Source organism: Mus caroli, unplaced genomic scaffold, assembly GCF_978045245.1.
Source record: "Mus caroli unplaced genomic scaffold, Mus_caroli_1 scaffold_18, whole genome shotgun sequence".
Lineage (NCBI taxonomy): Eukaryota > Metazoa > Chordata > Mammalia > Rodentia > Muridae > Mus > Mus caroli.
The window spans coordinates 77,119,533-77,147,502 of NW_028227273.1; the positions used below are offsets into that span (position 1 = coordinate 77,119,533).

General features: G+C 39.3%; 1 pseudogene across 1 annotated transcript; it reads right to left on the reverse strand.

The window, feature by feature from the left end:
- Positions 1 to 5: 5 nt before the first annotated feature.
- On the reverse strand, positions 6 to 27,970 carry LOC110312579 (uncharacterized; annotated as a pseudogene). Its single transcript, XR_015045984.1, has 4 exons — positions 27,771 to 27,970; positions 3,986 to 4,328; positions 3,679 to 3,739; positions 6 to 2,390 (listed from the first exon to the last, which is right to left on the reverse strand). The product of XR_015045984.1 is annotated as an uncharacterized LOC110312579 (transcript).

Below are 27,970 nucleotides of genomic sequence, written 5' to 3' on the forward strand. Positions count from 1 at the left end.
ATGAATAAGGCATACCATATTTTAATAAAAATAGGCACAAACTCTCATATCAAACCTAGCAAAGCAAATAATTAAGACAAAAACCATCCCGAGAGTAGGCAAAAGAATCAGACACACCCACCCACTATATTCCCACAAACTATGCTGCATCCCTTAGAAGGTGACTGCTAACAAATGGCTTTATTAGATTGATTACATTTACAGGGTTCTCACAAGAATTTGTTTTTAAAATTCCTTTTCAGACCACCATAGCAAAGCCTTGACCACATTCACTGCATTATCAGGGTTTCTCATCAGTATGTATTCTTTTATGTGCTTGAAGCTGACTGTGTCGTGCAAAGGTTTTACCACACTAGTTACATTCATAGGGTTTCTCTCCAGTATGTGATCTTTTATGATTTCATGGAGTACTGTGACATGCGAATGCTTTGCCACATTGTTTACATACACAGGTTTTTTCTCCAGTATGGGTGTTTTTATGGATTTGAAGATGGCTGCGACATGCAAAGGCTTTGACACATTGATCACATTCATAGGGTTTCTCTCCAGTATGTCTTTTACGGATTTGAAGACTACTGTGACATGTAAAGGCTTTGCCACATTGTTTACATTCATAGGGTTTCTCTCCAGTATGTATCCTTTGATGACACTGAAGATGAACAAATTGTGTAAAAGCTTTGCCACACTGGTTACATTCATAGGATTTCTCTCCAGTATGTGTTCTTTTATGCTTTTGAAGAGTACTGTGATGTGTAAAGGCTTTGCCACATTAGTTACATTCATAGGGTTTCTTTTCAGTATGTGTTATTTCATGACACTGAAGATGAACAAATTGTGTAAAGGCTTTGCCACACTGGTTACATTCATAGGATTTCTCTCCAGTATGTGTTCTTTTATGGATTTGAAGATATCTGCGACATGCAAAGGCTTTGCCACATTGATTACATTCATAGGATTTCTCTCCAGTATGTGTTTCTTCTTTATGGATTTTAAGAGTTTTGCGATATGCAAAGGCTTTGCCACATTGGTTACATTCATAGGGTTTCTCTCCAGTATGTGTTATTTTATGCTTTCGAAGAGTACTGTGAAATGCAAAGGCTTTGCCACATTGATTACATTCATAGGGTTTCTCTCCAGTATGTGTTATTTTATGCTTTTGAAGAGTACTGTGCAATGCAAAGGCTTTGCCACATTGTTTACATTCATAGGGTTTCTCTCCAGTATGTGTTCTTTTATGGATTTGAAGATTGCTGCGACCTGCAAATGTTTTCCCACATTGATTACATTCATAGGGTTTTTCTCCAGTATGTATCCTTTCATGGACTTTAAGATAACTGTGACATGTAAAGGCTTTACCACATTGTTTACATTCATAGGGTTTCTCTCCAGTATGTATCCTTTCATGGATTTTAAGATAACTGTGACATGTAAAGGTTTTACCACATTGTTTACACTCATAGGGTTTCTCTCCAGTATGTATTCTTTGATCACACTGAAGATGAAAGGCATGTGTAAAGGCTTTGCCACAGTGGTTACATTCATAAGGTTTCTCTCTAGTATGTGTTTTTTTATGTCTTTGAAGATTTTTAAAACATGCAAAGGCTTTGCCACATTGATTACATTCATAGGGTTTCTCTCCAGTATGTGTTCTTTTATGGTTTTGAAGAGATCTGTGATATGCAAAGGCTTTGCCACATTGGTTACACTCATAGGGTTTCTCTCCAGTATGAGTTTTTTTATGGATTTGAAGATATCTGCGACATGCAAAGGCTTTGCCACACTGGTTACATTCATAGGATTTCTCTCCAGTATGTGTTTCTTCTTTATGGATTTTAAGAGTTTTGCGATATGCAAAGGCTTTGCCACATTGGTTACATTCATAGGGTTTCTCTCCAGTATGCGTTACTTTATGGTTTCGAAGATTGCTGTGAAATGCAAAGGCTTTGCCACATTGATTACATTCATAGGGTTTCTCTCCAGTATGTGTTATTTTATGCTTTCGAAGAGTATTGTGCCATGCAAAGGCTTTGCCACATTGTTTACATTCATAGGGTTTCTCTCCAGTATGTGTTCTTTTATGGACTTGAAGATTGCTGTGACGTGCAAAGGCTTTCCCACATTGATTACATTCATAGGGTTTTTCTCCAGTATATGTTCCTTTACGGATTTGAAAATGGCTGTGAAATGAAAAGGTTTTACCACATTGGTTACCATCATAGACTTTTTCTCCAGTGTGTGGTCTTCTATGTATTCGATGATCAGTATAAGACATGAAAGATCCAGTGCTCTTATGTAACTGATGATGATGGTTTCTTGCAAAGGCTCCATCATATTGAATACATTCAAAGGGTTTCTCTCCAGTATTATTTGGTCCATCCCTTTGAAGATGCCTGTGATATAAATAGAGTTTAACACATTAGATATTTTCAGAGTGTTTCTCTACAGTAAGATTTTATTTAAGACTATGTATGCAATTGGTACACGTATAAGTTTTACCCCATTTATTATACCAATGAATCATTTATCTGTATGGATTAGGTTAACAATCTATTCTAATTGTAAAGAGGAATCAGATATAATAAGGTTCTATCATGTTGTTTTTATTAATGGTGTTTTGATTCATTATGGTTATTATTTACATCTTTAAAAGTACCTGTAATGGAAAAAGTATTTATCACATGGCCCAAAGTTACAATCTTTTTCATCTTTGAGGTTTTTCATATATTTGACAAAATGTGCAAGCATTCACAGCTTTACCACAATGATTGGATTCATGAATTTTCCTATAATATGAGCCATACAACATTTGGGAAGTTCAACAGGAGAAACAGAACATTTCTACATTACTAATACTCATAGGTATTTTCTGCAGTCTGAGTTTTTTGATGTATTCACAAAGAAGTTGTGAATTTAATTAATTGTACGCCTTCATAATTTTCAACAAATTTATTCTAAGTTGGGAAAATTAACCAATCTTCTAATTGTCCTGAGCGAGCTATGTAGGTTTAGCTCACCTTAAGCAGAGTATTGAATCATTTATGTTCAATGAATAGATGATAGATTAGAAAGACAGATACATAGACAGATAGACAGACACATAGACAGACAGAGATATATCTGTCCCATATAATACAACTATGTAAGGAATAATAACAATATATATATATATATACCTTGTATTCACTTAGTTTTAATTTTTGTTCCTCATAGACATGTGGCATTTAGATTAAGATTTCACAACAAACTTTTTCACTTCCATGAACTTCCACATTCAATAATATAAGCAACCTTGACACAAGTATATGAGTAACATCAGTATACTATGGACTGTTTGCATATCAGATAGTTTTGGATATAAACTGATTTCATAGTCAATTACTATTTATACTTGCTGAGTGGTAGGAGACTAAACAGACTGGCAGATCTACACTGTAGAATGAATGGGGCTGTGCTTGAAATGGTACTGTCTGTTAAGGCAGTGTTTCCGTGTTTTCTGTCTTAAAGGAAAGCCTTACAAACACAATCAAATACCTGATACTGAGTTTTCCTTCTTGTGAGTATTTAATAATCAGTCCATAAAACTGTGCTTATTTACACCCCTGATTTTAACTAAAACTTCAAGAACAAACTAAGATTTCTTCAAAGGCATATTTGGATCAGCATGCACAAGAAAATTACCATCTGGGTCTTCCAGAATTTTCACAATCTTCTTCAATATTGTCATCTTCCCAGTTATAGCCTAGAAGACAGTACAAGGAAATACATGATATATTTGTGGAATTCAGGCAAAATTTAAGAAACTATCTTCAGTGATCTATACAAACAAGCCTAATTTATTCTCATCATTCTTCCTCCTTCTCAAATGAAATTGTAGATGTACATCAATAACAACAAGAAAAACAAACAAACACACACACATACAACCACACAACTAAAATACAGTTGCCCCCTCTTTCAAAAGGAGAAACAACAATCACAATCTTACCTATGGCAGTGAGGTTCTTATAGGTTTCGAGCATCACATCTTTGTAGAGATTCTTCTGGGAAGGATCCAGCAAAGCCCATTCTTCCTGAGTAAAGCTCACCAGTACATCATTGTACGTCACTGTGTTCTAAAACATCCCATATATATGTACAAAAGTAGCATGAGAATGAAATATTAGACATGTACATTTCATTGACAATATTTTCAAATAATGTTGGTAGTTCACCCACTTGTTACTTTACACAGAAGTTATAATGTACTCATGATCACCAAGTCATTTTTGAAGGAAACTGAATAATGAGTTCTCATCTGTCATTTCTTCACCCTTTGAGTTGGAGAAAGTCTTGGAAGACAAAAGCCAATGAATACACATAAAGAGACAAGCAAAAAAAAAAGTTCAATAGTAGTAAGCAAACAGAGATATTGTATGAAATATTGTCATTACAAAAGTAATGAACAAGATACTTAGATTCGAGAATGCATTTAATTACAGCACTGAGGATACAGAGGCACAAATATCTCATTGTTCTTGATGCCAGCTTGGTATAGGCAATGAGTTCTAGGATAGTCAGAGTTGTATACTATGACACAGTATCCCTTACCAAAAAAAAAAAAAAAATCAATTAAAGAATCAAGCCACCTCTAGCCTAGAGACACAGATCAGTGAAAAAATGCAAGTATCATAGGATTTTTGACGATGAATAGGTCAGATTAACTTAGAAGATGTAAATAGAAGAAATCTGCTTAGTTATTGTTCCCTGAAAACTTGATAAATAAATAAATAAATACATATAATGGCCCAGTTTCAATTATTTAGGAGCTAGCTTTGTTACTACAGGCACTGACATTTGGCATACCAATGACTGACAAGAATTCCCTTAGAGCAGAAACTCTAAGGGGAGGCTCTGAGGCTCAAATGTGGGTAACCTTAGTCAAATGTGTAACAGAGTGAATATGGAATCTGAAGAAACCACCTCCAGTACATGGACAGGGCCCCAGTGGAGGCTCTCACATCCAACATTCTCACCTCAAAGTTGTTCCTTACTAAAAGGAATGTGGGGACAATCATGGAGCTGAGCATGAACAAATGGCTGAACATTCACTGACCCAACTTGGAATCCATCCCCTGGGTGGTCACCAAACCCTAACATTATTACTGATGCTATGTTGTAACTGCAGACATGAGCTTAGCATGGGTGTTCTTTGAGAGGCTCTACCAATAGCTGAATGAGACAGTTGCAGATACTCACAGGCAAACACTGGATAGATAAGATTAACATAGTAAAAATGACCACACCCAGATACCCCTTCTCTCAGAACATCTTTGTAAGCCCAGCCTGGTCTTTTGGCACCTATGAACACATACCTGTAACATATACCATAAAACCCACATGAGACAACAGATACTGAAGAAAAATATCAGATCCTACTACAAAACACTATACTCAACAAAAGTTGAGGAAATGTAGATGAAATGGACCATTTTCTAGACAGTTACCAATACCAAAGTTAAATCAGAATCAGATAAACCTTCTAAACAGTCGTATAACCCCCTAAAGAAATAGAACCAGTCATTAAAAGTCTCTGTCAGTGCCAGGACATTCCAAACCCAGGTGCTAACAATGTGACCCATGACCTATGTTGCCAAGCCAACAACCTCAATCCCAGAAGCCATTCTGCTCACCTCCCACCCTTACTTGTGTGATGTCATTTTCCATATAAATTAGGAGATCAACCTCTCCTCACTCTCTTTCTTCTCTACCCCTCTACTTGCCTTGCTGTCCCCTTTGTCTATACACAATAAACCTCTCTCATGTGGAACCCCTTGGTATTGTGCACTGTTTGGTATATCTGGTAAATATATATATTATTATTAATATCAATAATATATGAGTCTCCCAGTCCAAAAAAAAAAAAAAAAAAAAAAAAAAAAAAAAAAAACAACCCAGGATAAGATGGTTTTAATGTAGAATTCTATCAGAGCTTCAAAGAAGAATACCAATACTCTTCAAACTATTCCACAAAGTAGAAACAGAAGGAACACAACACAGTTCATTCTATGAAGCCACAGTTACACTGAGTACTCCACCTTGGAGATGGAGTGGTTTCTGTGTAATCAGGAACTTTTCACAATTTCTTTTCATAGAGGATTCATAAGAGATTCTTCTTTTCTTTTTTTTTTAATGCACTTTTTTTATTAGCTATTTTCTTCATTTACATTTCTGATGATATCTGTAAAGCCCCCTACTATACCCTTGCCCCACTGTGCACCACAATCCACCCACTCCCCCTTCCTGTCCCTGGCATTTCGCTGTACCGGGGCACATGATCTTCGCATGAACAAGGTAGAAATTTTTTTCTCCTCCCTACTTCTATCATGCTTAATTTTTGAAACAGATTTTAAAAATGAAAAAAAAAGAGTTGCTACTAATGTCTCCTACAAACAGAAAGGTCTAATGCTCTACCTATCTCTTTGTGAATTCAGGTGATTAAAATGGTTTATATGTCTCTGCAGATGCTCATAGATCTTTATGATTTCAGGATAACAACTGCAGTCCACACAAAAAACAATGTTGAAGAACAATTTAATGTCTGCTTAGTGCCAAGAACCATGCAACCTGAAAAACCTGTAAAACTCAAAACTCAGATGGACAGTAGTGGTGCACACCTTTAATCCCAGCACTTGGCAGGAGGCAGAGGCAGAAGCAGCAGAGTCAGAGGAGGCAGAGAGGCAGAGGAGGCAGAGAGGCAGAGGAGGCAGAGAGGCAGAGGAGGCAGAGAGGCAGAGGAGGGAGAGGAGGCAGAGAGGCAGAGGCGCAGAGGCACAGAGAGGCAGAGGCAGAGGCAGGCCGATATCTGAGTTCTAGGCCAGCCTAGTATACTAAGTGAGTTCTAGGACAGCTAGCACTATACCAAGAAACTCAGTCTGAAACAAACAAACAAACAACCCTAAAAACTCCCTATGTGCCTTAGAATTTAATTTCCATGAAACACAACCATGTTGATGGTAATTCAATTAAATTGAAAAAATTAAAAACAAATCAAATTTAATATTCAAAAGAAATTAAATTAAAAATGTTGCAACAATTGAAGGTAGATGTGGCCATAAATGTGAAAACAAGGAATGGTTAATGGAAGGTGAAAGGAAAAAGAAATAAAAAGGAAAGGAACATGGCTATTCCTAGACATGGTGGAATAGAAAGTTTATTGCTGATACATGGGCGAGTAGAGTTAAGAGAAAGACACATCTTAGAGAGTGACCAGCATCAAGTGGAACCTAAGCCATGTGGGTAAATGATAGATGAAAAAGATATTCTAACAAATTTGAGTGGATTACATAAGAAAGGGGAGCAGGGAGAGTTGCAGACCAATCCCTGGGATCCAGGGTAGGTTATGGGAGCCATATAATATAAAAGGTAGAGACTGAGGGATTTAGGGAGAAACTGTCATACAGGCCTGCTATGATTTGTTAAATAGGCACCTAAGCCATTTGTGCTGGGCCTTGAGAAGTAACAACAGAGAGAAAGGATAAGCCTAAAGGATTTAACTATAGTATCAGAATTTTTTTCCTTTTCTTTTTTCTTTTTTTTTCTTTTCTTTTTTTTTGAGACAGGGTTTCTCTGTATAGCCCTGGCTGTCCTGGAACTCACTTTGCACTGATCTGTGTCTCTAGGCTAGGGGTGTTGTCTCCTGATGACTCCAGGACTGTTCCAGACTGAATCCCCACTCCCATTATCCTTCTCCATGTTTTGTGTAGAGGAGGTCTTGCATTAGTCTATCACCTGCTTAGTCACGGACTTAATAGGTTTATTGAAAAAATTCAGGAGGAGAAAACACCCCTAGCCTAGAGACACAGATCAGTGCAAAAATGCAGTATCACAGGAGTTTTGACTGGGAATTGGTCAGATTAACTCAGCAGATGAAAATAGAAAAAAACTGCTTGCTTATCGTTCCTTTAAAGCATGACAAATAAATGAATATAATGGTCCAGTTTCAATTATTTAGGAGATAGCTTTGTTACTACAAGGCATTGATATTTGGCATACCAATGACTGACAAGAATTCCCTTAGAGTAGAAACTCTAAGGGGAAGCTCTGAGGACACAATGGGGTAACCTTAGTCAAAAGTGCAATAGAGGGAGTAAGGAACCTGAAGAGACTACCTCCACCCCAGTGGAGGCCCTCACATTCAAAATTTTCCGTTCAAAATTGTTCCTTTCTTAAAGAATGTGGGGACAAAAATGGAGCAGAGCATGAACAAATGGCTGAATACTTTCTGGCCCAACTTGGGATCCAACCCCTGGGTGGTCACCAAACCATAACATTATTACTAATGCTATGCTATGCCTGCAGACAGGAGCTTAGCATGGGTGTTCTCTGAGAGGCTCTACCAGTAACTGAATGAGAGTTGGAGATATTCACAGCCAAGCATTGGATAGGTAGGATTAATATAGTGAAAATATGCAAGTTACCAAGTGCAATCTACAGGTTCAGTGTAACCCCATTAACATTCTAATACAACTTTTTTTACAAATATTGAAAGAGAAATTCTCAACTTCATAGGGGGAAAACAAAACAAAACAAAACAACAAAACAAAACAAAACAAGGAAAGTCAAAGTAATCCTAAACAGCAAAAGAACTTCAATAGGAATCACCATCTTTCAACTTAAGCTGCACTATTGCTCAAGCAATAGTGATGAAAACTGCATGATATTGGTACAAAAACAGGAATGTGGACCAATGGAATCGACCCAAAGACTCACATATAAACCAATTTGATTTTTTGATAAGGAAAGAAAAGCAAACAATGGAAAAAAAGAGGACATCTTCACAAAATGGTACTGGTCCAACTGGATATTTGCATGTGGGAAAATTAAAATAGATTCATATTTATCACTCTGCACAGAATTCAAGTCTGAGTGGATCAAGGACCTCAACATAAAACTGGATACAATGAATCTCATAGAATAGAAAGTAGGAATGAAAAGGTCAGCTCAGGAACTTTGGAAAGGTCATGAAACACATGCACCTCAGGAAGGGAGAGGCTAGTTACCATTTTTTAGACGACAGGGAGGGAACAGACCTGTGGGTGGGGATATATTCCACAGGATGTACCATTGACCACCTTCAGACAAGGGAAGTCCTTTTCACCTCATTTCCTAAACACTAATCAGTTTAAGGGTGCACTGTTCAGCCAATCATATTGTGCCTAGTCACTGATGCTCTATTCTGCCCCTGGAAACCATATACAAAACCCGCCAAATCTATGCTGGGGGTCGCTGCCTCTTCTTTGGGTCTCTGATGACTCCAATGCACTGGAACAATAAAATCCTCTTGCTTTTTGCATTGATCCTGGCTCCACATGGTTCACTCAGGGGGTCCCTGGTAAGCTAAGGCTCCCCAGAGTCTTACAGGAAAAACACTTGAAGTATTTGAACAGGAGACAATATTCTAAGCATAACATCAAAGGCTCATGCTCTAGTCTAAACAATAAATGGAACCTCATAAAATTGCAAAGCATCTGAAAAGCAAAGGGCACTGTCAATAGAACAAAAAGGCAGCCGACAGATTGGGAAAGATATTCACCAACTCTACATCCTACAGAGGGTTACTATATAAAATTCATAAAAAACATGAGAAGTTAAACACCAATATTAGCCAACAAACCTGATTTAAAAAGGGGTACAGAACTAAACAGAGAATCAACAACAGAGAAATCTTGAATGGCTGAGATGAAACTAAAAAACTGTTCAAAGTCCTCAGACATCAGGAAAATGGAAATCAAAACAACTTTTACACCCATCAAAATGACTAATATCAAAATCTCAAGGTATACCATAAGCTGGCAAGAATGTTGAAGAAGGGGAATAATCCTCCATTTTAGGTGGGAGGGAAAACTTGTACAAGCAATTTGGTAATCCAGATTCAGAAAACTGGGAATAGTTCTACCTCAGGAGCCAGCTATATGCCCAACCCCTGATCATATATTCAACATTCCACAAAGACTGAAAAAGTGTAATATAAAAACAAAAAAGAAAACTAGGCCTTTAGGCCCAGGCTTGAGAATGTGACCTTTGTGACTCAATGCTCCAAGGTATGCTAATCATAAAACAGATACTGACATTCCTCCACCCACCCGCTTCCTGGGTTCAGGGAGTATTTGTTCAAAAAGGTCCACTCTGACCATTCATGGAACCCACTATGCAAATGTGCTATGTTAGAGGCTCATAGAAACTGTCTTGAGAAATAACTGTACAATTACCAGGTATTCCTTGTGACTTCCTTGTGACTCTTAACTGGTATTTTACTATTTTCCAACAACGCCCTTCCCACCCCGTTGAGTAGTGGTTTCTTCCTTTAAATACCCGCTGTTCCAGCTACTTGAGGCCCACGGTCCTCTACCCCTGCATGGTGTACAACTGTGGGTCCCAGAGCGCTCTTGGAATAAAACTCCTCTTGCAGTTTACATCAAGACCATTTCTCATAAGTGATTTGGGTTGTCGCCTCTCCTGAGTCAGAAGCTTTCCTTTACATATCATTATACACAATTGAATGTTGATGAGAGCATATGGACTAATTCATAAGTCCTTGAAATGGCAGGTCCATTAATGGTTTCTCCAGTTGTTGAGGTAATTTCAGATTTAACTAGAATTTGATACACTTGATGACAAATTCAATGCACAAACACCAAAATTAATTTTATCATTTTATAGTCCGGTTTTCATATTAGCTACAATAAAATTGTATGTGTCATCTCCAAGAAGTTGTTAAGTATAATGCGAGGACAAGGCCTTTAAATGCCCTGTGTTCTTGATCCTCAAGAGTACACCAAGACCTCCAAATACTTGGGTGTTGGCTTAACCTGCTGGTCTGAAAATTTTATATTGGTAATAAAATGTGTGGAGTATTTAGGTCTTATGGGCTCTCTAAAACAGCATTATTTGCTTCACCTACATGGACTCCACCTCTTAATTGATGGTTTCCACAGGTAACTACCAAATCACAGTGTCACAGAAAGCCACAAGAAAGAGTTGGATACCATACTCTAAAGACAGATTTCAAAGGATTTGAATGCTAGGTATTCAATTTGGGTCATCAGTAAAAGCAGGGAGGATTCTCAAATGCTCTGGAAATTTTACTTTTCTTTTGGTTTTTTTGAGACAGGGTTTCTCTGTGTAGTCCTGGCTGTCCTGGAACTCACTTTGTAGACCAGGCAGGCCTCAAACTCAGAAATCTGCCTGCCTCCACCGCCCCAGTGCTGCGATTAAAGGCATGCACCACCACGCCCGGCTGTTCACATTTTACTTTTATATATGTGGAATTCTTGAAAGGGCATGAACTTGTATGCCTGTGTGCACACTCATACTCACACACACACACAAAATAATTTTCATAAGAACAGAAAACACCCATTAGAAACAGTGACATAAGACTGTGTGCTCCATCACCCCTTCCCTCCCATGCACACATCTCAACAGCATGACTCCCAGTAGTTCTGACATTACCAGACTCACAGGTGAGTCTTCCACACCTGACCTAACTGGGATCCCCATCCTGGGCCCCAGAAGACACAGTAACTCCCACCCTGCCAGAGATACACACTTCTGGTCTGAAACAGTGCCCTGGAACAGCACCAGTACCCTAACTCCGCCTAGACCCAGAGTCAGCTTGACTACCAGGATGTCTGCCACAGCCAGGCTCACAGATCAAGTGCTCCAGACCCCCCCTTCCCATACCCAGAGACAGCATGAACCAAGGAGGCCCAACACAACTAGGTTCTTAGGAGGGACAAGCACCAGTCAGAGACAACAACATCACATAACAACAGAGATAACAGGATGGTGTGAGGCAAACACAAGAACATAAGTTACAGAAACCAATGGTACTTGGCAACATTACAACCCAATTCTCCCAACACAGTAAACACTGGATACTGTAACCCATTTGAAAAGCAATATTATGATCTAAATATCCCACCTCATGGAAATGATAGAGGATCTTAAGGAGGAAATAAATATCTCCCTTAAAGAAATACAGGAGATTATTAGAATTGGGAAGAAAACATGGAAGGAGTTACAGAGACAAAATTTGGACCTGTGACGAAAGGATGGACCATCTAGAGACTGCCATGCCCGGTGATCCATCCCATAATCAGCCTCCAATTGCTGACACTATTGCAAACACTAGCAAGATTTTGCTGAAAGGACCCTGATATAGCTGCCTCTTGTTAGGCTATGCCGGGGCCTAGCAAACACAGAAGTGGAGGTTCACAGTCAGCTATTGGGTGAATAACAGGGCCCCCAATGGAGGAGCTAGAGAAAGAATCCAAGGAGCTAAAGGGATCTGCAACCCTATAGGTGGAACAACATTATGAACTAACCAGTACCCCCCGGAGCTCGTGTCTCTAAGCTGCATATGTATCAGAAGATGGCCTAGTCGGCCATCACTGGAAAGAGAGGCCCCTTGGACTTGCAAACTTTATATGCCTCAGTACAGGGGAATGTCAGGGCTAAGAAGTGGGATTGGGAGGGTGGGGGAGTGGGGGGAAGGGTATGAGGGAGTTTTGGGATAGCATTGGAAATGTAAATGAAGAAAATATCTAATAAAAAATGTATTAAAAAAAACAAAAAGAAAAATATAGCAAAATACATACAAGTCCTTAAACAGATAACACGTAAATCCATTAAAGAAATGAAGAAAACTACAATCTGAAATAATAATTTGGAAAGTAAGAAGTCAAAATATCATAATTAGAATTCATCATACAATAATATACATTAGTGCCCCAAAATTTCCAGTACCAACTTTATATAGGTGACAAATACTCTCAGGAAAATGGCTTGATACATACAATGTTAACAAATAAATAAATAAATAAATAAATAAATTTATCAGTAGTCCTCTCCTATGCCTCCTATATACAAAGGACAAATAGAGAAAAATCAGAGAAACAAAACAGCTTCAAATACTGTAAAAAGGTTACAGTAACTTTAAAACAGAAATTGAAGTACATGTATGATAAAAAGTACAACTATGCCAGGCAGTGGTGGCGCATACCTTTAACCCCAGTGCTTGTGATGCAGAGGCAGGTGGATTTGTGAGATCAAGGCCAGCCTGGGGTACAGAGTGAGTTCCAGGACAGCCAGGACTGCACAAATAAACCCTGTCTCCCAAATAAATAAATAAATAAATAAATAAATAAATAAATAAATAAATATAAAAATAAAAAATCTGTGCAATATATTGGCACACAAATAGACAGTTGATTATGGAATAGAGTATAGACAGAGATATAATTCCTATGACATACACACTGGTGATTGCTAAGGAATCAAAAAACATACAAAAAAAGGCAACAACAATAAACAAAGAAACAAACAAAACATACCAAAAAACCCATAGCACCTTAAACTAGTGGTGCTTGTTAAACTATAACATGCTCTACATGCAGAAGAATGTGCAAACAAATCTACAATCTTTACCCTGAACAAAATAGAAGTCCAAGTAGATTAAACACTTAAAACCAGACACACAGGACCTGATAGAAAAGAATGCGAGCAATGGCCTTGAGTGCACGGTCACAGGAGACACATTAGTGGTCTTATGGGAAGAACACTAGTAGTTCAGGCAATAAGATCAGTAATTAGTAAATTGGACATCATGCAACTGTGATGTTTCTGGAAGGCAAAAATCTAGTCACTGGGACAAGAGACAGACTACAAAATGGGAAAAGATTTTTGCCATATCCATATCTCATAGTATTATATAATAAAAATATGAGACATAATATACAAAGATATATACAGACCTCAAGAATCTAGATAGTATAAAAATAAAAACAAACAAACAAAAACAGATAAAAAGCAGGGTTCATATATTAACAGAGACTTCTCAACAGAGGAATCTTCAATGGCTTAGAAACAAGTATTCAACATTATAGAAATGGAAAGGAAACCTTCTATGTCATTAAACATGTCAGAATAGTTAAGATCAATAACAGAGTGACTGTTCACGTTACAGAGAATATACCTCTGCAGCTTGTGAGAGACTGCAAACTAAAACAGACACTGTGTAAATCAATATCATGGTTGTCAGAAAAAGGGGAATCCATCTACCTCAATACCCAGATATACCATTCTCTTGGGCATTGTGGTGGTTTGCATATTCTTGGCTCAGATAGTGGTCTTATAAGGAGGTGTGGCATTGTTGGAGTAGGTGTGGCCTTCTTGGAGCAGGTGTGCCACTATCTGGCTTGGGCTTTAAAATCCTCATGCTAGCTGCCTGGGAGACAATCTTCTCCTAGGAGCCTTCAGAGGAAGATGTAGGTACTCTCAGGTCCTCCTGCACCATGCCTGCAAGGATGCTGGTGCTCCTGCCTTGATGATAATGGAGAGAATCTTTGAAGCCAGCCTCAATTAAATGTTGTCCTTATAAGAGCTGCCTTGGCGGACTGGAGAGATGGCTCAGCGGTTAAGAGCACTGACTGCTCTTCTGAAGGTCCTAGGTTCAAATTCCAGCAACCGCGTGGTGACTCACAACCATCCGTAACAAGATCTGACTGCCTCTTCTGGAGTGTCTGAAGACAGCTACAGTGTACTTACATATAATAAATAAATAAAAATCTAAAAAAGAGCTGCCTTGGTCATGTGTCTCTTCACAGCAATAAACACCTAAGATAGGCATACATGCAAAAGTTTCTCCATCTACAATAGACTTGATCAACTCTGTTGATAGGAGATTTATTTGTACTAGCCAGATACTAAAAACAAGATTATATGTCCCACAGCTGAAGAATGGATAAAAAAAAAAATGGTACATTTACACCATGGCCTATCATTCAGCTGCTACCTTCTACAGACCCTGATAGGTTAGAGGAAGAGAAGAGATATAGAGGGAAGCATGCACCTTTCTGGAAAGGGGAAAAACAACAGACTCCATGGTAAGATTGGGGTGAATGTGAAAAGAAGTGGGAGGGATCATTTAGATGGGAATGTAGGAAGAGAGCAGGAGATACAAGAAGAAAAGAGCTGGAATTGGGAATTTCCAGGTTAGTATAGGAACTCAGTGTACTGAAAACCTTTAGGAAACAATGAGGGCGATCCTATTGACCATGACTAAAGGAGTTTCTGAACTGGCCATCTTTATAGCCAGCAAGGCTGCACTGTGATGAAAGGTTTGCATTTCCTTGAGGTGTTGGCCAAAGAGGTCTCTAACGATCTCATGATTATTTTAGGGGGGAAAATTACTCACTGAAAACTGACCTCAGGGACTCATTCTTGAAGACAACTTTGACACAGCCAAATCAAACTGAAAATCAAGCGCGTAAAGGCTTGGGTCTTTCACCCCCATGTTCTAGTCTCTCTATAGAGAGAGGGTACTCCCTGGGCCACAAAAAGAAAATCCAGGACATAATAAAAGCTACAAAACCCTCCAACTGCAATCTCTCCAGCTTGAATATGTTCTGAGCTAAGGTTGTGACAAATTTTTTGAGTGGTTAGCCAATATTTGAAGAGCTGGACATCAGAGGGAACCCATGGCTTACACTGTCTGGATTTCTAGGAATCCTCACATGGACTTATTAGGCAAAAATCTGGCATGTGTATTAGCTAGGCCTTATTCCTCTACGTCATGGCTATTAGCATGGGCATTTGAATAATTTCTCTCACTGGGAGCAGGTGTATCTCTGTTTTTCTTGCTTGGTCTTGACCCTCTTTTCTTCCCATTTGCTTGCCAAGTCCAGGTTCGAAAGGAGAATTTTCATCATGGCTTTTCTATCTTGTTTTGAGAGAACAGAAGGGGAGGGGATCTATGGAGGTGTTCGGGAAGCAGATGCGGCTGCAGGCCCTGTGAAACCCACTTGTTTACTGCCTTGCCCGAGCATTCCATTCGCTGGAAGGCTGCATGTGTGGGCTTCCTGTCAGGCTGGACAGTTCCTCATGATCCAGACCTGTCAGCCTATCTGTGAAGGATCTAAGCTAGAGCCTGGAGCGTGTGTGAATTCTGATTGGATGAGGTGGGGTTGAGCTAGAAGGAGGTGAGTCAGCACGAGTAGTGAGTAGTGAGTTGTTGTTTAGCCCTTGCCCTAGGTAGAAGCCAGAAGTAGAATAGGAGTAGTTTAGCCCTTGTCATAAGAAGATGCTGCTGGGGAAGAGCTGTAAAAGAAAAAGCCCGAAGTTGCGCGTGAACCCAACCCGTGTCTGTGTTGTTCGTGTTACCGCCCACCCAGGGACGCCAACGACAAATGGTGGCCAGTATGGGGAATGGGGAACTCATCGTGTTGGTCGGCAAAGGTAAGGAAAAAATTTTTGGTAAACAGTGGTTAAAAATTTTTAGTAAACAGTGGCAGAAAAATTTTTAGTAAACTGCGGTAAAAAAAAAAATTTGGTAAACAGTAGTAAGAAAATTTTGGTAAACAGAGGTACAGAAATTTTAGTAGACAGCAGTAAAGAAACCTTAGTAAGCAGCAGTAAGAAATTTTAGTAAACAGAGGTAAAGAAACCTTAGTAAACAACGGTAAGGAAATTTTGGTAAGCAACGGTATTTAAAGAAAGCACAAGCCTGTAAGGTTTCTGGGAAAAAAGGGATGAAGCATTAAGGTTCTCAGGGATAGAGACGAGGGTAAGGTTCCCGGGAAAAGAGGGACGAAGCATTAAGGTTCTCAGGAATAGAGAGGAAGCATTAATGTTCTCAGGAATAGAGACGGAGGGAATTTAAACGATATGGGTTCAACTGTGACTAAAATGAAAGTAAAAATGTTAGTCATCTGGAACTTGGTCAGGGCATGCTTGGGGGATTCCAGTGAAAAGTATAATGCTGAAATAGAGGAAGGAACGGCGGTGCTTGAGGAGGCTAAGGAGATTGCTTCTCAGGCTAGCCGCCGAAAGCCTAAACAGGTTAGACAACAAATCAAAGATAAGAAAGAGAAGACAGAATCTATCTCTGAAGGGTCTACTAGTGACAGCGTCAGGACTGATAGCAACAGTGACATCGATAGTCAGATGTTCCACTGGAGGTTGAGGCACGGCCTAAACTTGTCAGCCCCTCTGTTGCCATCTCCTCTCCCCTTTAAAGACGAGGGAGACAAAAAGGGAAAGTGTAGTATGGATGATATTTTGATTTGTGGATCCTCTAATGTGGAAATGGAAGAAGTATTTGGGACCCTAACTAAACAGTTGGAGAAGTGGAATTTGGTGATAGCCCCAGAAAAGGTTCAAAAGACTGAAGTAAAATACTATTTAGGTACTAAATTGAGAGATGCTATTGTCGAGCCACTAAAGCTGGAACTAAGGATGGATAAAATGCATACCTTGAATGATTTTCGGAAATTGTTAGGAGATCTCAATTGGATTCGGCCCTACTGTAATCTTCCCAATGCAGAGTTATGCCCGTTATTCCATATTTTAAAAGGAGTTTCCGATTTACAATCTCCTTACCAATTAACACCCTTAGCCAGAGCTTGACTTATATTTCAGGAATGTGTGTAACCTCTGTTCAGTATCAGAATTTTCCAGAGCTGCAAATCTGTTGTGTGCAATTGGTGCGATGTTGCTAGGATATTAGAGTCATGATCTTGAGACAAAGATGAAGGAATTGAGAGCATCGATTGTTGCCATGAACAACACTCATGTGGAGATTGCAAGTGCAAAGCAATGGCTGGAGATCATCCAGGGAACTGTGGGATTCTTAAGAAATTGGGGAGGGATAACCCTTTGAGGGCTCCTGCTGAATGTTGTGTGTGGAGGAATGCTTTGGTGGATGGCACGTATGCGAAGGCGGCACAGGGCTGATAAAAGAGCCTTAGTGCAGGCTATGGCAGCCTTGGAAGCAGGAACATCCCCCCAGTGTTGGCTCTACATGCTGGATCAGTAATCAATGACGGGTAAGACCCTCACGTGCACATACCAACCTAACACAGGATGGTGAAAGTGAGTTCCTCACTCTCATGATGGGTAAGGATGTGGCATAGATGGGGGCATCCTAAGACAGATGCTGATCCCAGAGCTTCTAATAAAACTAAAAGGGGGAGATGCGGGAAGCGGGTGTGGCCACAGGCCCTGTGAAACCCACTTGTTTACTGCCTTGCCCAAGCATGCCCAGTGAGGCTGCATGCGTGGGCTGCCTGCCAGGCTGGACAGTTCCTCGTGATCCAGACCTGACAGCCTATCTGTGAACGTCCTAAGCTTGAGCCTGGAGCGTGTGTGAATTTTGATTGGAGGAGGTGGGGTGGAGCTAAAAGGAGGTGAGTCAGCGCAAGTAGTGAGTAGAGCTGTTGTTTAGCCCTTGCCTTAGGTAGAAGCCAGAAGTAGAATAAAAGTTGTTTACCCTTGCCATAGGTAGAAGCCAGAAGTAGAATAGGAGTGGTTTAGCCCTTGTCATAAGAAGAAGCTGCTAAAAAAAAAAAAAAAAAAAAAAAAAAAAAGAAGCTGCTGGGGAAGAGAGCTATGAAAGAAAAAGCCCGAAGTAAAGTTGCTGCATGAAACTGACCCATGTCTGTGTCGTTCGTGTCGCCACCCACCCAGGGACGCCAACGACAAAGGAGAAGGATAGAAGACGGTGAGGGTAAGTGAATGGAGTGGAGGGAGGAAAACAGTGGCCTTGGTACACTGTATGAGAGAAGAATCTAGTTCCAATTAAATGAATTCAACATTTCCTAAGTGAAAACTCATGTAAGAAGGGAAACAACAATAAACAAAGAAAAGCATAAAATGGAGACAAGGAAAGCATTATTTTGACAGATACAGTTCTCAATCTGTTTGGGTACAAGATGAACATCATGCAGGAGTTCATGACAAGCACATTCCTAGGCCCTAACTTAATTTAGGAAATCAGAAGTTTTGCTCACCTCAAAGTGAAAACTACACACACACACACACACACACACACACACAAAACATAAAACTCACTCATGTCATTTTCTTGTGTTATTTTTCAATAGTTGGAATAGTGGAATTACAGAGGTAACTGCTCACTGAATTCTAAAAATATTCTTGCTTCCCTTTAAGAAAACCTAATGTTTGAATTAATATTCAAATAAAAAATACATCTTTTTGGCCGGGCAGTGGTGTCCCATGTCTTTAATTCCAGCACTTGGGACACAGAGGCAGGTGGATTTCTGACTTCCAGGCGAGCCTGGTCTACACAGTGAGTTCTAGGACAGCTAGGGCTACACACACACACACACACACACACACACACACACACACACACAAACAAAACTGTGTATCAAAAACCAAAAAACAAGAAAATAAAAACAAACAAAAAATCATCTTTAATGTTACAGAGTATTGATGATACATTCATTATATAATACATTAAGTCTTTCTAGTTTGAGCCAGTCCCTGAGCAGACCTTGGCTGCTAGCTGTGCACCCAATCCCACAACACCTAGAGGAAGGTGCACTCCCAGGTGCTCTAACACACCCAGGATTACAGGATAATAGGATTACAGGATGGCAGAACTTGGTCACACCAGGATTTCAGGATCCCAAAGGCATCTTGACTCCCAGGAGCTCTTATACCCAGGATCTCAGGATCACAGACAGAGCTGGACTCTGAGTTCTGACACAACCACAATAACAGGAGAGACAGGCTCCAGTCAGAGACAGTGAGTGCAAGTAATAATAAGAGATAATCAGATGGGGAGAGGCAAGAACAAGAACATAAGCCACAGAAACTAAGGCTATCTGGCATCATCTGCACCCAGTTCTCCCAGCATAGCAAGTCCTGGATAACCCATCACACTGGAAAAGCAAGGTTTAGATTTAAAATCACTTCTCATGATGATGATAATAGAGGACATTTTGTATTGGATATTTTCTTAACTTACATCTCAAGTGTTACCCCCTTTCCCGGTTTTTTCCCCCTCCTAAAAGCCCCTTATCCCATACCCCATTTACCTGTTTCACCCTTCACCATCAATTACCATAGATGGAGAAACCAAGATATTCCGTGACAAAAACAAATTTACACCTTATCTTGCCACAAAGCCAGCCTTACAAAGGATAACAGATGGAAAATATAAATCAAGGAGGGAAACTACACCCTAGAAAAAGCAACAAAGTAATCTTTCAACAAACCAAATAGAAAATAGCCACAGAAACATAAAAATAATATCAAAAATAACAGGGAGCAGCAATCACTATTCCTTAATATCTCTTAACATGAATGGACTCAATTCCCTAATCAAAAAGATATAGGATAACAGACTGGATGCATAAACAGGACCCAACATTTTGGTGCAAACAGGAAACTCACCTTAGTGTCAAAGACAGATACTTACCTCAGAAAAAAAGTGCTGGAAAACAATTTTCCAAGCAAATGGTCCCAAGAAACAAGCTGGAGTAGCCATTCTAATATCGAATAAAAGCAACTTTCAATCAAAAGTTATCTAAAAAGGATACGGAAGGACACTTCATACTGGTGAAAGGGAAAATCTACCAAGAGGAACTCTCTAGTCTGATCATCTACACTCCAAATGCAAGGGCAACCACGTTCATAAAAGAAATGCTACTAAGCCTGTAAGCACACGTTGCTTATCACACAATAATAGTGGGAGTAGTCAAAACTGCACTCTTATCAGTGAACTGATCATGAAAACACAAAATAAACAGAGACACACTGAAACTAAGAGAAGTTATGGAACAAATGGATTTAATAGATAGCTATAGAAGTCTTCATCCTAAAACAAAAGAAAATACCTTCTTCTCAGTACATCATGGTATTATCACCAAAATAGACCATAGAATCAGTCACAAAACAGGCCTCAACAGATAAAAGACTGAAAGAATTCCATGCATCCTGTCAGATCACCAAGGACTAAGGGTGGTCTTCAATAGTAACAAAAAAACAACAGAAAGCTGACATAAACATGAAAGCTGAACAATGCCCTATTCAATGATAATATGGTCAAGGAAGAAAAAAAGAAATTAAAAACTTTGTAGAATTTAATGAAAATGAAGGCACAACATACCAAAACTTACGTGACACAATGAAAGCAATGCTAAGAGGAAAACTCAGGTCTGAGTGCCTCCAAAAACAAACTGGAGAGAGAGCATACACTAGCATCTTAACAGTACACCTGAAAGCTCTAGAACAAAAAGAAGAAAATAAACCCAAGAGAAGTAGACAGCAGGCAATAATCAAACTCTGGGCTGGAATAAACCAAACAGAAAGAAAAAAATCTATGCAAATAATCAACAAAACTGGTTCAAAGAAGCTGGTTCTTTGAGAAAATGAACAAGATAGGTAAACCCTTAGCCACACCAACTAGAGGGAACAGAGACAGTGTCCAAATTAACAAAATCAGAAATGAAAAGGGAGATATAACAACAGAAACTAAAGAAATTCAAAAAATCATCAGATCCTACTACGAAAACCATATATTATACAAACTGGAAAATCTGGATGTAAATGGACAAGTTTTTAGACAGATAATAAAAACCAAAGTTAAATCAGGATCAGATAAATCATGAAACAGTCCCTTAAGCCCCTAAAGAAATACATGCAGTCATTAGGAGTCTCCTAAACAAACAAACAAACAAACATCAAACAAGAAACGCCCAGGATAGACAGTTTTAGTGCAGAATTCTATCAGACCTTCAATGAAGACGCACTACCAATACTCTTCAATCTAGTTCACAAAGTAGAAACAGAAGGAACACAACCCAATTCATTCTATGAAGCCACAGTTACACTGAGTATTCTCCCTTGGAGATGGCGCGGTTTCTGTCTAATCAGAAACTTGTCACAATTTTTGTTCACAGAGGACTTCATAAGAGATTTTTTTCCACTTGTACCATGTTTAGTGGTGTTTCATCCAGATTTTAAAAACTGGAAAAAAAAAAAAAAAAAGATACTACTGATCTCTCCTCCAAATAGAGCAGCTCAATATTCTACAGCTCTCTTTGTGAATTCAGATGAGCAAAATGGTTTGTATGTCTCTGCAGCCACTCACACTTCTTTGTAATTTCAGGACAACAACTGAAGCCCACATGCAAAACAATGGTAAAGAACAATTTAATGTCTGCTTTGTGCCAAGCACCATGCACACCTGAAAAACCTCTGAAACTCAAAACTCCTTATGTGGCCTGGAATTTAATTTCCATAAACACAACCATGTGGCTGGTAATTCAATTAAATTCAAAAAATTAAAATCAAATCAAATTAAATATTCAAAAGAAATTAAATTAAAAACGTTGCAACAATTGAAGGTAGATGTGGCCATAAATGTGAAAACAAGGAGTGGTTAAAGGGAAGTGAAAGGAAAAGGAAATAAAAAGGAAAGGAACATGGCTATTCCTAGACATGGTGGAACAGAAAGTTTATTGCAGATATATGGGAGAGTGGAGTTAGAGACAGGCACATCTTAGAGAGTGACCAGGATCAAGTGGAACCAAAGCCATGTGAAGAGAGGAAGGAGAGGAGAGGAAAACCAGACTAAGTGATGAGGTGGGTAAATGATAGATGAAAAAGATATTCTAACAAATTTGGGTGGATTACATAAGGAAGGGGAGCAGGGAGATGTATACCCCAATCCCTAGGATCCAGGGTGGGTTTTGTTAGGCATACACTGTAAAGGGTAACTGGTGGATTTGGGGATAAACTGACATTCTGGCCTGCTTTGATTTGTTAAATAGGCACCTAAGCCATTTGTGCTGGGCCATAAGACATAATAACAGTGAGAAAGGATAAACCTAAAGGATTTAATTATAATATCAAAATGTATTTTTAAAAGTTGATATTGTCTTTATGATTGAAAAGTTATCCAAGTATTAGACAAACCAGGTATTACTCATACATTTCTCTCCCAATGCACACTGTAAAATTGGAATAGTAAAATTCCTACTAGGCACAGACACAGAAATTTGTCAAGCACTTACGTGTTGGTTGAATTCGTGTACATACAGATATTTTAGTTTCTAAAAATTAATTAATTTCCTTCTCTAGATTCTTGATTGTCTTGTTCTGTGAACCACATAAATTTTCAAGTTTGGACTTTTGTTGATCATCTAATATTGATAACATTAGTATTCACTGATAATAGAAGGTATTTTCAAAGAAAGCTCCCTCCGTCATTCTTCCCACTCCCCTTATTTGCGGTGAATACACCATTTTCAAAGTTGGTTAGTGAAATCAATTGTTACTAATGTCCCTCTTGATCTATAATTTCCCCTAGAAAGTCGTGGAGGTAGGAGAACATTCATTCATTCATTTCTTCATTCATATCTCTCTGTCTTTTTCACTCATTGACCAGTCAGGGCTGATCCTGGAAGAATTTATATGCTTCTGTTCAGGCATTGAACAGCAGAAGCAGGATTAGGTGTTCAAAGAAATTACACAGCAAAAGGTAAGCCTGGGCTATAGAAGAAATTCTTCTAAAGAGAAACAAATAATCATAGCAGTTGAGAAAATGGATAAAATACTTAAATTCTCCAGAAACACTAAAGAGAAAAAAAAAATCTAGATGTTCAGAGAAATTCTAAGAAAATGAAACTGTAAAAGTGTTATCAAGAATTGACTTCTTAAAAAGATAGATATTATTGAAAGTATGAATAGCTACAGTGTCTTTCAACAAGAGTAGTCCATTACCTCGTAGGCAAATACAGCAAACCAGTAGCCAACATCAAACTAAATGGAGAGAAACTTAAAGCAATCCCACTAAGATCAGGGACTAGACAAGGTGGCACACTTTCTCCATAACTATTCAGTATAGGACTTGAAGTCCTAGCCAGAGCAATTCGACAACAAAAGAAGATCAAGGGGATACAAATTGGAAAAGAAAAAGTCAAAATATCATTATTTGCAGAGGATATGATAGTATCTATAAGTGACACTAAAAATTCTACCAGAGAACTCCTAAACCTGATGAACAACTTCAATGCAGTAGCTGGATATAAAATGAACTCAAATAAATCAGAGGCCTTTCTCTACACAAACGATAAACAGAATGAGAAATAAATAGGGAAACAACACCCTTCACAGTACTCACAAATAATATAAAATACCTTGGTGTGACTCCAAGTAAGGAAGTGAAAGATCTGTATAAGAACTTCAAGTCTCTGAAGAAAGAAATCAAAGAATATCTCAGAAGATGGAAAGGTCTCCCATGCTCATGGATTGGCAACATTACTACAGTAAAAATGACTATCTTGCTGAAAGCAATCTACAGATTCACTGCAATCCCCATCAAAATTGGAACTCAATTCCTCACAGAGTTAGAAAGGGCAATTTGCAAATAATTCTGGAATAACAAAAATCCTAGGATAGCAAAAACTATCTCAACAATAAAAGAACCTTTGGTGGAATCACCATCCCTGAACTCAAGCTGTACTACAGAGCAATTGTGATAAAACAAAACAAAACCAACCAAACAAAAACCCCCTGCATGTTACTGGTACAGTGACAGTCAGATCAATGGAACAGAATTTAAGACCCAGAAATAAACTCACACATCTATGCTCACTTGATCTTTGACAAAGGAGCTCAAACCATCCAGTGGAAAGAGGACAGCATCTTCAACAAATGGTGCTGGCTCAATTGGCAGATAGCATGTAGAAGAATGCAAATTGATCCATTCTTATCTCCTTGTACAAAGCTCAAGTCTAACTGGATTAAGGAACTCCACATAAAACCAGAGACACTGAAACATATAGAGTAGAAGGTGGGAAAAGCCTCAAAGATATGGGCACAGGGGAAAAAATCCTGCACAGAACAGCAATGACTTGTGCTGTAAGATCGAGAATCAACAAATGGGGTCTCATAAAATTGCAAAGCTTGTATAAGGGAAAAGACAGGAGGGTCAATAATACAAAAAGGCTTGCAACAGGGGGCTGGAGAGATGGCTCAGCGGTTAAGAGCACTGACCGCTCTTCCAAAGTTCCTGAGTTCAAATCCCAGCAACCACATGGTGGCTCACAACCATCCGTAATGAGATCTGACGCCCTCTTCTGGAGCATCTGAGACAGCTAAATGTACTTACATATAATAAATAAATAAATCTTAAAAAAAAAAAAAAAGGCTCGCAACAAATTGGGAAAGGATCTTTACCAATCCTAAATCTGATAGGTGGCTAACATCTTGTGGCCTCCCTTCCCCCCAGCCTGGAACCTGCCTGCTCAAGGGTGGAGCTACCGGCTCATTCGTCCTGCCACACCCACTGCTGGAACCTGCCTTTGCTGCCTGGAGGCACACACGTGTTCGTCCTGCTATTGGACCCTGAGTTACTTGGCGGGATATTGGGTTCCCTCCCCCTTCCTTTATAACTGAGTGTCTGGAATTAGTAAAATTGAGCTTTGATCAGGATTTGTCTTAGCTCCATTCTTTTCTTCCGCCCCGTCTAGATTCCTCTCTTTTCAGCGAACTGCCATTTTCAGTTGAACCATTCGTGTTGTGGACTGCGGGCAGGCCGCAACAACATCTAATATATATAAAGAAGTCAAGAAGCTGGCTTCCAGAGAACTAAATAACCCTATTAAAAATGGGGTAAAGAGCTAAACAAAGAATTCTCAACAGAGGAGTACTGAATGGCTGAGAATCACCTGAAAAAATGTTCAACATGCTTAATCATCAGGGAAATGCAAATCAAAACAACCCTGAGATTCCATCTCACAGCAGTCAGAATGGTTAAGATCAAACATTCAGGAGACAACAGATGCTGGCAAGGATGTGGAGAAAGAGGGACACTCCTCCATAGTTGGTGGGATTGCAAGCTTGTACAACCACTCTGGAAATCAGTTTAGCAGTTCCTCAGAAAATTGGACTACCTGAGGACCCAGCAATACCACTCCTGAGCTTATACCCAAAAGATGCTCTAACATGTAATAAGGACACATGCTCCACTATGTTCATAACAGCCTTATTTATAATAGCCAGAAGCTGGAAAGATCCCAGATGTTCCTCAATGGAGGAATGGATACAGAAAATGTGGTATATTTACACAATGAAGTACTATTAAAAACAATGAATTCATGAAATTTTTAGATAAAAGGATGGATCTGGAGGATATCATCCTGAGTGAAGTAACTGAATCACACAAGAACACAAATGATATGCACTTACTGATAAGGGGATAATATCCCATACACTCAGAGTACCCAACATACAATTTGCAAAAGACTTGAAATTCAAGAAGGAAGACCAAAGTGTGGATACTTGGGTCCTTCTTAGAAGGGGGGAACAAAATGCTCATGTGAGGAGTTACAGAGACAAAGTGTGGAGCAGACTGAAGGAATGACCATCCAGAGACTCCCCCACTCGGGGATCTATTCCATATACAACCACCAAACCCAGACACTATTGCATATGTCAGAAAGATTTTGCTGACAGAACCCTGACATAGCTCTTCTTGGGAGGCTATGCCAGTGCCTGGTAAATACAGAAGTGGATGCTCACAGTCATCTACTGGATGGAACACGGGGCCCATAATGAAGGAGCTAGAGAAAGTACCCAAAGAGCTAAAGATGTCTGAAACCCTATAGGAGGAACAACAAAATGAAAACCAGTAACCCCCAGAGCTTTGTCTCTAGTTGCATATGTAGCAGAGGATGGCCTAGTCAGCCATCAATGGGGGGAGAGGCTCTTGGTCTTGGGAAGATCATAAGCCCAAGTACAGGGAAATGCCAGGGCCAGGAGGAGGGAATGTGTGGGTTGAGGAGCAGGGCAGGGGGAGGCTATAGAGGGCTTTGGGGACAGCATTTGAAATGTAAATGAAGAAAATATCTAAGAAATAAAAAAGAAAGTATTCCTAGATACAGTGTCTTTTAAGAATATTAGGCTATTACCTTTTAGGGAAATGGCATCAATAAGATAATGTATGATCCCGTCATTATATGCAACATTAGCTGCTGAAGTCTATAACTTGACACACATAGATAAAGCCAGTTCCCCTTGATTCAAATTTCTGAATGGACTTAACTAGATCAATGAAGTTTAGTTTAACATAACCTCCCCAGGTGGTATACCCACCAATCTGGATTATTTTTATTCACATGCATGACTTAATTTACCCTGGGTTATTACAAATTACACCATCAGAAGCTTGTTCATAATGATGACCCCTGCAGACGATTCCCTTAAACTACAGTGTATGAGCTAGCTATTGTCTACACTGTTTAGCCCTGAAGTGTACACAGTAAACTCTTCCTCCTGTTCAGGTGTGAAGACAGAAGGCATGCTCCATATGCAAGTACTTCTCCTTCTACTGCAAAAGGCAGTACATTACATGACTAAAATGAGCAATTTTAAAACTCTCTGTGGTACAGCCATTTAACTAATGAATTACGAAATTTAGCAAGGTAGAGGAAGAGACTAGGATCCACGTGCCAACATACTTTGTCTCAGAAACAATTTTTATAAAAAAACTAAAGACGAAGCTGTTCTAAAATTAGTCTACACTTTTTCTGGTTATTTAAAAAAAAAAAAAACCACGGAGAAATATTGAAAAAAATTGTGTTTTCATTCGCCAAATACATGAGATACATATTAAATGTAGACAAATTTAACTCAAAATGAATGACAACCAAAATGCTTAATGCCAAGAGAAGAACTTGTAGAATACACGAAAGAAACTTAGCCTGTTTGCCTTTGGCATCCTGCTAAGGTGTTTCTATACACAGGACCCTGCTCGAAAGGTTTTGTGAATATTCAGCCCAGATAGTGAAGTTACGCACGTGCCACCATTGGGTCCAGAAGCGGCTAAAACCACGAGGCAACTCACAGGTGCCTGCATGTAGCTGCTGGTTCCGACCCAGCCTTCCATAGGACCCACCACACCCGATCCCGCTCCTCACCTCTGTGGGAAGTGACAATATCCTCATCATGTCGCACTTTCAGAACCTGCCTGAGCTTCCTTCACAGTACCCAGCAGCACACAGGACAAATCACTTAAACCTGCTTAATTACAGGGAACCAGCGAAAAGGACTCCGGAACAACCACCCTCTTCTTATGACTGGCCGATCCCACAGGGAAACTGCATTCCGGAAGAACCAC